Raw genomic sequence first — 14,758 nt, 5'->3', positions numbered from 1 at the left:
TAGTAGTAGTAGTAGTATGACATGGTTGGTACCGATGGATTCATCAGGTTCTATAGTTTACTATAATACAAGTATTAGTAGTAGTAGTAGTAGTAGTAGTAGTAGTATGACATGGTTGGTACCGATGGATTAATCAGGTTCTATAGTTTACTATGATACCAGTAGTAGTAATAGTAGTAGTAGTAGTAGTACGACATGGTTGGTACCGATGGATTCATCAGGTTCTATAGTTTACTATACTACCAGTAGTAGTAGTAGTAGTAGTAGTAGTAGCAGTAGTAATAGTAGTAGTAGTAATAGTATGACATGGTTGGTACCGATGGATTCATCAGGTTTTATAGTTTACTATGATACCAGTAGTAGTAGTAGTAGTAGTAGTAGTAGCAGTAGTAGTAGTAGTAGTATGCCATGGTTGGTATGGATGGATTAATCCGGTTTATAGTTTACTATGATACCAGTAGTAGTAGTAGTAGTAGTAGTCCGACATGGTTGGTACCGATGGATTCATCAGGTTTCATTAACACATTATTATCACGTTAACTTTGACTGCCATAATATATATACATACTGTACATACATACATATTATGTATATTCCCAGACGATATGTCCCTCAGGACTTTGGTGATCCGCCAACTTCCCCTGCAGCGCCACCATGAGGTTAACATTTGTGGTTTTGAGTGAAACTATGAAATCGATTGCCATGAAATGAACCTGCATGATCAGTCTCATCAGGTCCAAATGATAATGTGTCCAATACTTTCGTTTATGACCAGATACCTGCAGAACTAACGACATTCCCATCAGCCTCTGCTGGAATTTGTGTTTAGTGCTAAATAACAAATGTTTGCATGCTAACATGCTAAGCTAACATGTGCTAGCCTTTACTGTAGCTCAAAGAACAACTGTGCCTAATGCTGCGTTCCATTTAGCTCGGAAGTCGGAGCTGGGAATGACGTCACCCTGAGGTTACTGTGTTCCCCTGCAACAAGACGGAAAACCAGTGTGGACCAGTTCTAGCCAGCTTAGCCTGTGTTAGCAACACCAGCTGATAACATCGCATCATGCTGGTATTTTGTTCATACAAACATAGGCTACCAGTTTCTTCACTCTAGCTTTAAAACTGAGCCCACTACAACCTAAAAATCACAAGTTGCGTTAAAGAGTTTAATTGCATTAAAACTAATGTGCGTTGAGCCCTATACCAAATATAACCAGGTAGTAGTGTTGCATTGCGTTTTTGTGGCGACCAAAATCTGGAGAAAATACTTGAACCGTCATTGAGACACAGTTTAGGTGTTTGGGGAGATGGTTTTAGTAGGAGACAGGGTCGTGGTCGTGCTTGTTCATCCGTTCTGGTCAGTGAACACAAACAGAGTTCACCTGTTTTTGTTGTTGTTGTTGGGAACTTTTGTTTATGGCAAATGAAATGTAAGAGAAACCCAGTAGAAAGCAGAGCTGTGATGACGGCATGCAGTGAAACAAGTGAAAGGCCGAGGGGAGGAAAGCACCCTCAACATGTTTATCTGCTTTATTCAAATGGAAATCCCACATGGAGCGATGTTTGTGACACAATGTTATGGAAAAACGTGAGAATAATTTTGAAAAGTAGCGTTACTAACAAGAAGCAGTGAGAGTTTGAGTCAGACCAGTCACACTATCTTCTCATCCCATTAAAGTCAAACAGGAACTGATTGATATTGATGTTTAATTTCATTGTTGGAGTGAGACACATCTAGAGACCCTCACAGACGTGTCTTGTTGGAGCCAAATGCTTTAATTTGTTTAATTATAGTGTTGGAACCCACCAATGTGACTAGTGGCAAGTGACCACATGAACTCAGTAACATGATCCTTGACCCATGGACTCAGCTCAGTAGCCATTGGCTACTGTAGCATTCACACCTACTTGTGAAATTCACCCAGGGCAAAACCAGAGGAATCTCTTTGTTCCTCCTCTTTCCTCTTTCTGCTCTTTCTGCTCTTTCTTCACCCCCTTCTCACCCTTTGGCCCTGCTGAAGGTGAGCTGCTGCTCTCCAGACCAGAAGCAGCTCTGCTCTGATATATGGCCTCTTAGGAAACAGATATAGCAACACAAGGAACTTCTAAGGCAGAAGACGCGAGAGCCTGCCTTTTGACCAACTAACTTCAAGCAACAACCGCAAGGAAGTTAGCACCAAGCCATAAAGCAGCTGGGAAGAAGTATTGGTGCGATCAGCTTCCTCCAATCTGCACAACTTGATTTGAGCACAGCAAAGACGACATCTTTGACTTGGAACCACAACTTCAAAACATGGAATCACAAACCCTTTTCTTCCATGGATTGGTAACGTACTGGGCTTACCTTAGCAGTAGCAATTACACATGGCTCAGCAAGACTGTTCAACTTTGATTTCTAGAATGTATTTGTATTGATTTGGTTTAATGTTATTCATTGAGTTTGACTTTTGTGATATTATTTGTAGTTAAGATTTTTGGGTAGCTGGCTTCGCCACATCTGATGTGTTTAGTTTATGCTTCACATAGACAAGGTCTTGCATGCAAACTAACCATCTTTTCTAACCCACTGCATTATCTCACACACATTAAGATCACATACAGAAACTGGGAATTAGTGTTAACCATAAACATACATATTCAGATAATCTCAAACCCCCACATCACCCCCCTCTCTGTCCTTCCTGAGCACATGCGCTCCGAAGAACAAAGAGGCCATGTGGTGACATGTTGGCGGCCATCTTTGATCCCGCCATCTTTGTAGTTTTATAGTGCTCACCATTTTGTCTCTAGGCAGACATCTTGAGACAAGTAGCCAGCCATCTAGTCTCTCTCTCTCTCTCTCTCTCTCTCTCTCTCCCTCTCTCTCTCTCTCTCTCTCTCTCTCTCTCACACAAACACACACACACACACATGCTCACAAACTTTGTTTGGTTTGTTTAGTTTAGTTATTTAGTTAGATTAATATTGTGTTTTAAACCTTTATTATCTTGTAAATAAATGTTTGTGGAATATACATGCTGGTCTGTTTAATGTTGTACAAGAGTGAATAATGCCAACCTCTGCTATGTCAAGAACTCCGATATCCTTCAACCTTTACTATCTATTTTGGTTATAGTTATTCATTTAATTATTAATCAACGTTCCAAATTGATAGTTTAGTATATTTAATGAGACTATATTAACGTTTTGGTTATTGGTCCCTGATTCTAGGGGGGTGCCCCGTTTATTATTAATGTTTATTGATAATCTTTATTAATATTAATAATTCTATTGATATTATTAATTAATTTGCTAATAACCAAACCTGTTCCTACCAAATCCCTACAATAGTAATATTTTGGTTTTGTTTGTTAATATATGAATTGTGGCTATGGAAAGTGTGTTTTTCAGTTATTATTTCAGTGATTATTAGCTAATTATGCCGGCTTGCTGGAGTGAGAGGACGGTGCATGTTACACCTTGCTAGACAGGTGACTGTTTTACCAGTTCATCAGGACGTGGGGGGGCCAGGGTGTTGCCGTGGGGGGGCCAGGGTATGCAGCCGTACAGTTTTAGACCGCTGCTAAGCTCCAACTATGAGGTGAAACGTGTCTGATCGCACGGCAATGCACTGCAACGCACCGGCCTCTCTCTCTGCTAATCCGGTGAGGCTGATCCGTTTTAGTGTGTGAAAATAATCAGATGGAAAGAAGTAAAAGTTGTGACTCTTTGGATGCATCAAACTCTAGCGCGTATCCTGTAAAATCATCACTAGGAAACAAGGAGAGATTCTGTCCTGAGCTCCAGATGGAAACAGGATGAAGGGTGAAGATGAGGAGAAGGATATCTCCTGGATGTCCACCTCACTCGGCTCCCTGTGGCTAAAAAAGGACTTCTTCTGATTTCTTTATGTTGGCTGCTCCGCTGCCAGATAACATCTTAAAACAGCTTCCATCCAAGGAAATCCAGCCGCTCAGATCTGGTGTAACCATCAGAGATAGGAGTCCAGTCGTAATGCTCATCATGTGTTCTGGTTCGGGTCCGATGGAACCAAAGAAACGTCTGAAAGCTCTGTGTTGGTGGAAGTGCTGTCAATACTGGTTAGAGCTGTATGGAAGAGAACAGAAACACAGTATGTTTAGTCCACCATGCTAAGACCCTCATCAGTAATAGGACCATTGTACTGGAGACGGCGCCTGGCTGTTGTTTTGAACTCTGCATTAAATAAATGATGAACTTCATACACATCGTCCAAAACACTGAAAACAGAACTTGGCAGAACTTTCCCTCCAAAACCAAGTTGTTGTTGTTGTTGCCGTGACCTTTTTTATTGTGCCATATTTTCTTCCTCTTACACAACAAGTTGTGAAACATTTACATAGTGTGGAGGAATGTACAGAGCTCGCTCCCTGTTTTAGTCTGTGCGTGTGTGTGTGTGTGTGTTTTCCACAATGGAAGGCATGTCATTTCAAGTAATTATCATTATCTTTGTCAGATCGTATGTCCGGTGGCATTAGCAGAGGAAGAAACCCGATCCAGCAGAGTCTGGCTCAGGGATCGGGCCTGTGGACCTAATAGCACACATGTGGGATAAAAGGCTGCTGTGGCATCTCCCTGACATTCCTCTGTTGTTCCAGATTAGACGGCTCTAGTCTTTTAATTCCCGCTCTCTTGTTGTCTTATTGTTTTCAGATGATGAGGAAGGACATGGGTCTCATCTTCCGTCCTCTCTCCGTCTCCGTCCAACTGTCATGGGCTAACAGACGGCTTTGTTGCTTGTTCTCCTGGCAGTTTAGCATCATCTAACATAGACTGTTGAGATGTTAAAACATCCGTTTGGATCAACGTTATCTTTCCATGAGTGGTGGCCCAGCAATTACAGAGAGTCAAGTGTTCAAAGGTGAAGATCCAGTTGGCGGTGCTGTTCTGGCTCTGGTTGGGCTCAACAGAGCTCTCAACTAACTTTATTCACCATCCTCCCAGAATCGTCCCAATATAAAACCAAAACCGTCCCGATATACAACCAGAACCGTCCTGAGATTAAAATCTTTGTTTTTTAGTTAATCATTCAAAGTGACCTTTAACATAAATCAAACTTCAAAAGTGCTTTATTTTTGTTCATACATTTATAATTTATCCCAAACTCTTTTTTGTTTTAAAATGTCATTTTTTTGTTTTTGGGCTGCATGGTGTAACCACCGTGCAGTGCTTAGCACTGGCGCCTCACAGCAAGATGGTCGCAGGTTTGAATCCGGCTTGGGGCCCTTCTGTGTGGAGTTTGCATGTTATCCCCATGTTACCGTGGGTTTTCTCCAGGTACTCCAGTTTCCTCCAACAGTCCAAAGACCTGCATGTTAGGTTAATTGTTGACTCTAAATTGCCTGTAGGTGTGAATGTGAGTGTGAATGGCTGTCTGCCTCTATGTGTCAGCTCTGCGATAGGCTGGCTACCTGTCCAGGGTGAACCTCGCCTTCGCCCAATGTCAGCTGTGATTGGCTCTAGCCCCCCCTGCAACCCCTAATTGGATAAGCGATTGCAGATGATGGATGATGGATGGATGGATTTTATTGTTTGGTTTTTATTTATAATTTGCATGTTTGTTTTGATTTTGATGTTAACAAAGCAGTTAAATAAAAAAATTCTCTATGTGTAAAAGATAGCATTTGGTCAAAAAAACTGATTTTGCATATGGCCCCCAAAAACATAGAACCGTCCCTGCTAGCTAAAACCCTCCCTGCTCGATAGAAACGGCCCTGCTCGATAGAACCGGTCCTGTTAGCTAGAACCGGCCCTGCTAGCTAGAACCGGTCCTGCTAGCTAGAACCAGCCCTGTTTACTAGAACCGGCCCTGCTAGCTAGAACTGGCCCTGCTATCTAGAACCGGCCCTGCTAGCTAGAACCAGCCCTGCTAACTAGAACCAGCCCTGTTAGCTAGAACCAGCCATGCTAACTAGAACCAGCCCTGTTAGCTAGAACCAGCCCTGTTTACTAGAACCGGCCCTGCTAGCTACAACCGGCCCTGCTATGTAGAACCAGCCCTGCTTACTAAAACCGGCCCTGCTCGATAGAACCGGCCCTGCTAGCTAGAACCAGCCCTGCTAGCTAGAAACAGCCCTGCTCGATAGAACTGGCCCTGCTCGATAGAACCAGCCCTGCTAGCTAGAACCAGACCTTGTAGCTATAACCAGCCCTGCTAGCTATAACCAGCCCTGCTAGCTAGAACCGGCCCTGCTAGCTAGAACCAGCCCTGCTCGATAGAACCGGCCCTGCTAGCTAGAACCAGCCCTGCTAGCTAGAACCAGCCCTGCTCGATTGAACCGGCCCATCTAACTAGAACCAGTCCTGCTTGATAGAACCTTCCCTGCTAGATGGAACCGGCCGTGCTAGATGAAACAGGCCCGGCTAACTAGAACTGGCCATGCTAGCTTGAACCAGCCCTGTTAACTAGAACCAGCCCTGGTAACTAGAACCAGCCCTGCTAATTAGAACTGGCCCTGCTAGCTAGAACCAGCCCTGGTAACTAGAACCAGCCCTGCTAGCTAGAACCAGCCCTTCTAGCTAGAACCAGCCCTCCTAATTAGAACCGGCTCTGCTTTCTAGAACCAGCCCTGCTAACTAGAACCAGCCCTGCTCGATAGAACTGGCTCTGCTAGCTAGAACCAGCCCTGCTCGATAGAACCGGCTTTGCTAGCTAGAACCAGCCCTGCTCGACAGAACCGGTCCTGCTAACTGTTATCGGCCCTGCTAGCTAGAACCAGTCCTGCTTGATAGAACCAGTCCTGCTCGATAGATACGGCCCTGCTGGCTAGAACCGACCCTGCTCGGTAGAACGGGCCCTGCTAGGTAGAGCCAGCCCTGCTAACTAAAACCAGCCCTGATAACTAGAACGGGCCCTGCTAGCTAGAACCGGCCCTGCTAACTAGAACCAGCCCTGCTAACTACAACCAGCCCTGTTAGCTAGAACCAGCCCTGCTAACTAGAACCAGCCCTGTTAGCTAGAACCAGCCCTGCTAACTAAAACCAGCCCTGCTAACTAGAACCGGCCCTGTTAGCTAGAACCAACCCTGTTAGGTAGAACCAGTCCTGCTAGCTAGAACCAGCCCTGCCAACTAGAACCGGCCCTGCTAACTAGAACCGGCCCTGCTAACTAGAACCAGCCCTGTTAACTAGAACCGGCCTGTTATCTAGAACCAGTCCTGCTAACTAGAACCGGCCCTGCTAGCTGGAACCTGGAATATACAGTATATATACAGTATACACATACACACAGAAACATGTGTTTATGATATCTATCTATATCTATATATATATCTATATAAATTATATATAGATATATAGATATGTATCTATATATCTATATATCTATATATCTATATATGAGTCCATCACAAACATGTCTCTCAATGATCACTACTGCCTCCCCTACTTATTAAAGTTAGAAGAGTTAAATAACATAACATCATGTTTAATCTCCGTGATGTTTCACGATGCTGCCAGAGCGTGTTAGTGTCTGTTTTCTTTGATAAAACAGTAGGACTGCAACAGATTAAAGAAACAAAACATTGTTCAAATTAAGAACGGTCTCCTCAAGGACTTGATTTTATAGCATTTCAACTCACTGAATCACAAAGGCCAGGCGCCGGCTCCATGTTATTCTGTCTGAGGACATCTACCATTACTTGAAGCTGGCCAGGATGACACTGATCTCACATCAGAGGATCACTGATAACAGATCAATGTGTTTGATTACAACAGGGATGTTGCAGACAAGGCCAGGGGCCTCATGTATAAAAGACTGCGCAGCTTTCACACTGGAAGATGGCGTACTCACAAAATTGGAAAAGTACGTACGCACAGAAATGTTCACATGTATAAAACCGTGCGTACGCCTGTTCCTGCACACCTTTCCTTTATACATCCCAATTGACGTGAAATTGAGCGCAGCTGCACGTGCCACTTAGCCCGCCTTGTCTCCTCCCATTAATAACTATGCAAATGACTATATACACGCGCCATGCTGTCACCTATTGTCCAAATAACAACGGCAAATCACGCTGGAAAAGGAACAAAAAAGAAGAATTTCACAGAGTGTGAAATTGAAGTGTTTGTTACTGAGGTGGAAGCTAGAAAACATATTTTATTTGATGGTCTTTCATCAGGAACCAGTAACAAACGCAACGTCTCCAAAGCAGCTGACCGTGCGCTCCCGAAGGCTCCCGAAGGCTTCCGAAGGCGCACGGTCAGCTGCGCCCCGTGCCTCGACTGCTGAGGGGCGCTGGTCTGGCCGCGTCCTCACTAAATATATACTATACGCTGTGCTGGAGTCACAGAGAGAGATTGTCAATACAATGAAGGATATACAGTATATAGATATATCTATATATATCTATATCTATATAGATATCTCTATATATAGATATGCAACGAATTAAAAAGAATGAATGACGTTCTTGGTGGGATAAGTCATATATTAAAAGACCTTGTTGAAAAATCAATGTTTGTCTCAACTCACCTCGTTGCTTTACATTCTGTGTATCTCATCTAAACGGCGCCGTATAGCTGCTGCATTTGGCTCATTGTTAGGTATGCCAGGGTCCGGTTCATCCATCTGTAGCTCCAGGGGACACAGGCTCACCACGGTGGTTTGCCACATTGTGCAGCACGCGATTTTGTTTTTGGCACGGTGGTTAAGGCATGTCATCTCTGGGAAATTAGTTCCAATGTGTTTTTGTTGTGCCTTTGTGATGTTAAACATTATGCGCAAACTAGTTAAGAAATATGTGGGGTTTTTTTTGATCCCACATCATAAACAAAGCTCAGTAAGTTGAGTGGAAAAATTATTTTTACACATTTAGCGAGTTTCAGTACTTTGTAGTTTGACACTGCCAGATGACAGAGTTTGGATGACGGCCCGCACATTCTCACGACTGGTCTAGAGTTTGCGGCACGGTCCGCACATTCTCATGTCACATTGATTTTTATACATCCCGGCGTGAGCGTGAAACACAGCGTACGCAACATTTTAGTATGTGCGCACCGTTTATACATGAGGCCCTAGGTGCATATTAAATCTCTCACAGCGGGTAGAGAGGCTCCATATACCTGCCAAGGGATGGACTCTGGGAGCTTTCAATCAAACAGGAATCAAAAGTTTTTTGAAGTAAAAACAAACGGTATTTTGTGCCTCCCTGTGGTTAAAACTCAGCTCATAAACAAAGCAGCCAAAACAGGTCAGAGCTCAAAGTCTTTTTCATCCATTAGTACACCACAAATCACGTTAAACTGAGCGAGCAGGACTGGGAAAAAAATAACAAATCACACACTGTGATGATACATACTCTGTCCATATGTTGATAACTCAAACTTTTCTCTTAGGTTTGGCCTGTACATATATTAGTAGAAAGACTTCTGTGGCTACAGACACATGTTTGGTGTTAGTGTGAAAGCTTATTAGTTGTATTTATGGTGGTGATAATCTCCCAGAGTCGGGCTGATTTACTTGTCTCCCTTTTAAAGAAAGAGAGCGGCAGTGCAGCGCTTATTTAGGAAATAATGCTTTAAAATTCAAAGAAGCTGCATAGCTGGTGTTTTATGATGCAGTGAGACACAAACTGTGGTATCCATGGTCAGAGTCCAGCAGCATGCATCTGTCTTGCATCTAGATTACAACCGGCTAAAACAACTGTGGCTGAACTCCCCTGTCAAACGTCCATCCTTCATTATTAGTCCAATAGTGCTGCAACGTTTTGTTTTTGAAACCCCGTAAAGTAGAAATTAATGGATAGAAGTCGTAATAGAAAACTCCAGCCCTCGTGGCTCGTTGCCTGCTCATTACTTTTCTACTCTGAATGCTGAAAACAGAGCAATGGTTAATTTGTACAAGTGATTTCTCTTGGGAAGAGAATACTGCAGCTGTACTTCAGTGTTCAATGTACTGTATGCAATAAAAAATGAAGCACAGGCTTGGTACAGTCCCACAGCACACTCAGAGTTCTGCACGCTACAGCTAGCTCGCCAAAACAAGTTCAGATCACAATGTGAGGCTGAAAATAAGACACGGAACAGGAACAGGGCTGTCCACCGGGATCAATACGCCCATAATAATGGATATCCCATAATACTGACAACAAACGACCCAACATGAGCACCGACTATTAAAACAAAGAAACACTATATTTATAAAATATGAATTCACATAAAGACTTCTTTTATTGTGAGGACATCAGTTAAACTGCTGCCAATTTCAGATGTTTTAATTTGACAATCAGTCAACCTGCCATCCTGTGAGTAGCTGAGATGTTGATCTATAAACCCAGCATACATATCACCATTGACTGGTTAGCTCGTAGCACCACATATTCCCCCAGTAGTCTTCGTCTAATCTTTGCCTTTTTATCTGGACCGCAGAGCGCCCGCGCTATAAACACAGAAGTCTGTCACTGACTGACTGATGAAGTTACACGATTGGTGAATAGGTTTACAAGCAGGGATCAATTAGGTGCATTCCGCAATAAAGCCGTGGGCACACTACCCGCTTCAGGCTCGCGTGACGGCAGCGTCGCGTCGTGGCTGCGTGATGCCCACCTAGGGTGTTCACACTAGACGCGAGTTAGCTGCCTGTCGGGAGCGTGTCTGCTACCTGTCAGCTGTGTTTCTGATGCTGCTGTCAGCCCTTTCTTTCTACGTAGAGTTTGCCTTTTAATGGCCATTTAACTTCATGATAAATATAATTTATATTTATTTTAGACAGAGAAAGGTTCAGAAACGTGTGGTAATTAGTAAATAATAGTAATAATCCACAATTAAAACTCCGTACTGTATTCATTTATGATGCTTTCCAAGTCACTGCTTGTTCCACATCACTGTCCGGCACATATTTCAGAATAAAAGCCTCGTGTTAACAAATGAAGGAATTCTGTGCAAAGAAAACCCGCTTTAGGGCTTTTATTTCGAAATGAAAGCAGGAAGTGTTGATTTAAATCCCAAACTTTATCAATTTTTTGAGCTCCCAAAGTGACTGCGTGTTTCCACAGCACTGACTGCTCATATTTCAGAATAAAAGCCTTGTGTTAACAAATGAAGGGATTCTGACTATAGAAAAAATGCCTGAGGGCTTTTATTTTTAAATGAAAGCAGGAAGTGTTGATTTAAAAACAAGTTTACATAACTTTACTTTTTTTTCATCTCCGTAACATATTCTACAGATAAACCTAGAAACTGTAGTAAAGTCTTGCTGGTATGAAGTTAATATACAGTCACTAGATCACTTTCACTGTCTGTGACATATTCTACAGATGTCTAGACATGGAAACTGTATTATGTAGCTGATATGATGTCCATATACTGTCAATAGATCACCTTCACTGTCTGTTGCTGCTGGGACACGCAGCTGAGACGCGAGAGGCTCGTGTGTAAAATGGGCGACCCTTCTATTCTATAAAATAGACGCGCGTCTCATGCGGGCAGTGTGTCCACTCTAACCTGTTAACATGGACGCCGAAATAAAAACAACACGCCACGCGAGACTCACGCGAGCCTCAAGCGGGCAGTGTGTCCACCACTTAAGGTACGTCACCACTTGAACTGCCAGTTGAGTGGAGCATCGCGTCCCCTCGTCACAGAGTCGAGAAGCAAAGAGACAACAGCCGCCACCGCCATTTTGGAATAAAAACACTTATTATATTTAGAACATTTTATTGTTCAACACAGGTCATTTCAGTAGAATATGACAATAGAATATAAATAATGTAATTTCACTTTTGTAAGGCTCTTAGTTGGCGGACAATTTACTGGCGTCTTTTAGTCGCTTTCAGTCCAAAATGGTGGAAGTGTAGCTCTGCTGCTGGGAGCTGCACTGAGACAACAACAACAATACCGCACTCAGTATTATGTAAATGGACTTGCATTTATATAGCGCTTTTCTACTTTACCTGTTTTATTTACTTTATAACTGTGTGTGTTTTACCTGTTATATGTTTTTTCCGCCTCGTTTAGTCTTGTCAAGTATTTGTTTTAAAGGTCTCATATTATGCTCATTTCCAGGTTCATAGATGTATTTTAATGTTGCACTAGAACATGTTTACATGCTGTAATGTTCAAAAAACCCTTTATTCTTCTCATAGTGTCTCTCTCACTCAGCCTGCATTTAGCTCTGTCTGAGAGATCCTGATTTACAGCCTGTCTCCTCCCACTCTGCTCTGATTGGTCAGCGTTTCTGTCAATCAAACGTCCTCAACACAGCGTCACCGATAGAGAGAGAGCTGCCTGTAGCTCTGACAGTAAGGAGAGGGAGAAGCAGCTAGAATAGAGCTTATAAACCACTTTAAAGTTTATAAACCAGAAACTTCACCCAGCGCACGTTACCGGAGGAATCTGATCAGAAATCGGCCACAAATGATCAACATCTGCGGTCCAGATTCAGGTTTTCCTGACGGTTTCTCTCAGGTAAATAATGCTATTTATATCTCTGTTAGTTAGCTCAGTGTTTACCTTCTGCATCAACTCTGTAAACCGTAAACACACACTCTGTTTTACGTCTGTCTTTACAGATCCATCTGTGAGAAATGACCGACAGAATCATCCCAGAGGAGGAGAAAACATAAGCAGTGAGCAAATAGTTCTGTTTACATGGAGATACAGAGCTAACCCGTTAGCATGTAGCTACATGCTAACAGGTTAGCTACATGCTACCGCTATGAGACGGTGTGTAAACACAGCGACCATCAGGGTGGAAAATAGAAGATGTGAAACAGTAGTCAGTTCATTATTTCTGCTAAAAGACACCTGATAAATGTATGGAAGATCAGAGTAATGGTATATTATTTACTGTAGGAGCTGTCTCTGTGTTACCATGACTACAGACCACCGGAGCTTAGTTTACCGTAGTGTACCGGAGCTGAAAGACATTCTCCTGTACCATGTCAACATAACTAACAGGTGGGATGATTACAAATGCTGTGAATAATTAATATTGTCATCTGTCTACTCAAATAAAGTTTGACTGTGAAACAGAAATGTGTTGTGTTGCTTACAGTCACTATTTACTACCTGTACTCTTCTACATGCATGACATCAAATATATATAATATATAAATATCAGCTGTTTAAACAGTGTAATTACATAAAGCCTTTGTGAAAGAACATGTTATATTTAGATGATGGGAGTACATGAAGACTGTTCTGCTGGTTCTTGCAGACTAACAGGAGCTACTTTGCTCATAGTTCGGTTGAGAGTGTGGGGCGGGGTCAGCTACTGAAGGTTCTGCTCTGGTTCCAGGAAACCCTTACATGGCTTGCAATTCTCTTATGACGTCAGAAGAGAAGGAAAATCTGCGAAGTGATTTTCGACACCCATTTCCGGACAAACGGAGCAGGAGAAAAAGAGAGAGGATGGTCTTTTATGATACTATGGTGACCTGTAGACACACTGGGGACAGATATTGATGTTTAAAAGACATGGAAAAGTGCATTTTGCATAATAGGTGACCTTTAAAACACTGACCAGAAGTGGCAACTGTGAATCTCGTTGTATTTAATACAATTACAATAAAGCTTTCTATTCTATTCTATTTTAGTCTTCCGGCTACTCAAAGCGCTTTACACTACATGTCAGCATTCACCCATTCACACACACATTCACACACACATTCATACACTGATGGCAGAGGCTGCTAAGGTGCAAACCTGCCCATCAACACACCGATGGCTATGCTTTCAGGGGCAATTTGAGGTTAAGTGTCTTCTTCATGGAAAACACTATTTTCTAACAAGCATTGCACTTGGTGGATTTCTGTCATTTGTAGCTGCAAATGTGGCATTACGCCGATGTGGTGGCGCTAGGGTTGTAATGATACGTTTTTACATCAATACGATACGATTTCCATGGCTCCGATACGACTCAAGGACGATATTTGGCTCATCTAGAGTGATACGATACGACTCAAGGACGATATTTGGCTCATCTAGAGCGATACGATACGATTCAATGATTTGAAATCAATACAGTAACTTCTTTTTGCCAAAACTTCAGTCAGTGTGACTGTGAAATACATATCTGATACTGGACAGAGCAGGTCAGGATTCCTCAAAGGTTTTCTTGTGAGGGAATCAGGGATTAAATTAATTATGGATATAAACAAGTAAACAACGATTAATGGCAAATACATACAACTTTTATTAGAAAATCATAAAAAGTGCAACTGCAGGACCTGCTGATTCAGTTCTCAAGATACAAGGCAGTGAAATATTTAACATAAAATAAAATAAACCAACTTCTATTCAAGTCAAAGGAACAGTGGTTTAACCTGCTGCTTCTGTCCTCATGTTCAATATAAACCGTCTGGCCGTCACCGGGCAATTTCCTCTGCGACCCTAACCCTAACCCTAACCCTAACTGCTCTTGTTCAGCTCGGAAATACTCAAGTAAAGTACAAGAAGCTCAAAAGTGTACTTAAGTACAGTACTTGAGTAGCCTACAGTCCACCACTGCTAGAGCACAAGATCTAGTCTCTTTTTTAGTGTAATTTTCATCATCTCAATGTGTTTAACAATTAGGGGGATCTATTGGCAGAAATGGAATATAATATTAATAAGTATGTTTTCTTTAGTGTATAATCACCTGATAATAAGAATGGTTGTGTTTCTGTTATCTTAGAATGAGTCCTTCATATCTCCATAGGGAGCTGGTCCTCTTTACAGAGACCTCCATGTTTCTACAGTAGCCCAGAATGGACAAACCAAACTCTGTTAACATCAACAACGTTACTCGCTCCCGTACTAT

The 14,758-nt window shown here is 42.4% G+C and overlaps 2 long non-coding RNA genes across 2 annotated transcripts; one reads left to right on the top strand and one right to left on the bottom strand.

Moving 5' to 3' along the window:
* Positions 1-8,098: 8,098 nt before the first annotated feature.
* LOC119498111 lies at positions 8,099-8,337 on the bottom strand. Its single transcript, XR_005209059.1, has 2 exons — positions 8,292-8,337; positions 8,099-8,254 (listed from the first exon to the last, which is right to left on the bottom strand). It is a non-coding gene; the product is annotated as an uncharacterized LOC119498111 (long non-coding RNA).
* A 3,738-nt stretch (positions 8,338-12,075) lies between these two features.
* LOC119498080 lies at positions 12,076-12,993 on the top strand. The gene is made up of 2 exons (XR_005209043.1): positions 12,076-12,423; positions 12,528-12,993. It is a non-coding gene; the product is annotated as an uncharacterized LOC119498080 (long non-coding RNA).
* The last annotated feature ends 1,765 nt before the right edge of the window (positions 12,994-14,758 follow it).

Source organism: Sebastes umbrosus, chromosome 1, assembly GCF_015220745.1.
Source record: "Sebastes umbrosus isolate fSebUmb1 chromosome 1, fSebUmb1.pri, whole genome shotgun sequence".
Lineage (NCBI taxonomy): Eukaryota > Metazoa > Chordata > Actinopteri > Perciformes > Sebastidae > Sebastes > Sebastes umbrosus.
The sequence above is the reverse complement of the archived record's forward strand: the minus strand, read 5'-3'. Positions and strand labels throughout refer to the sequence as shown.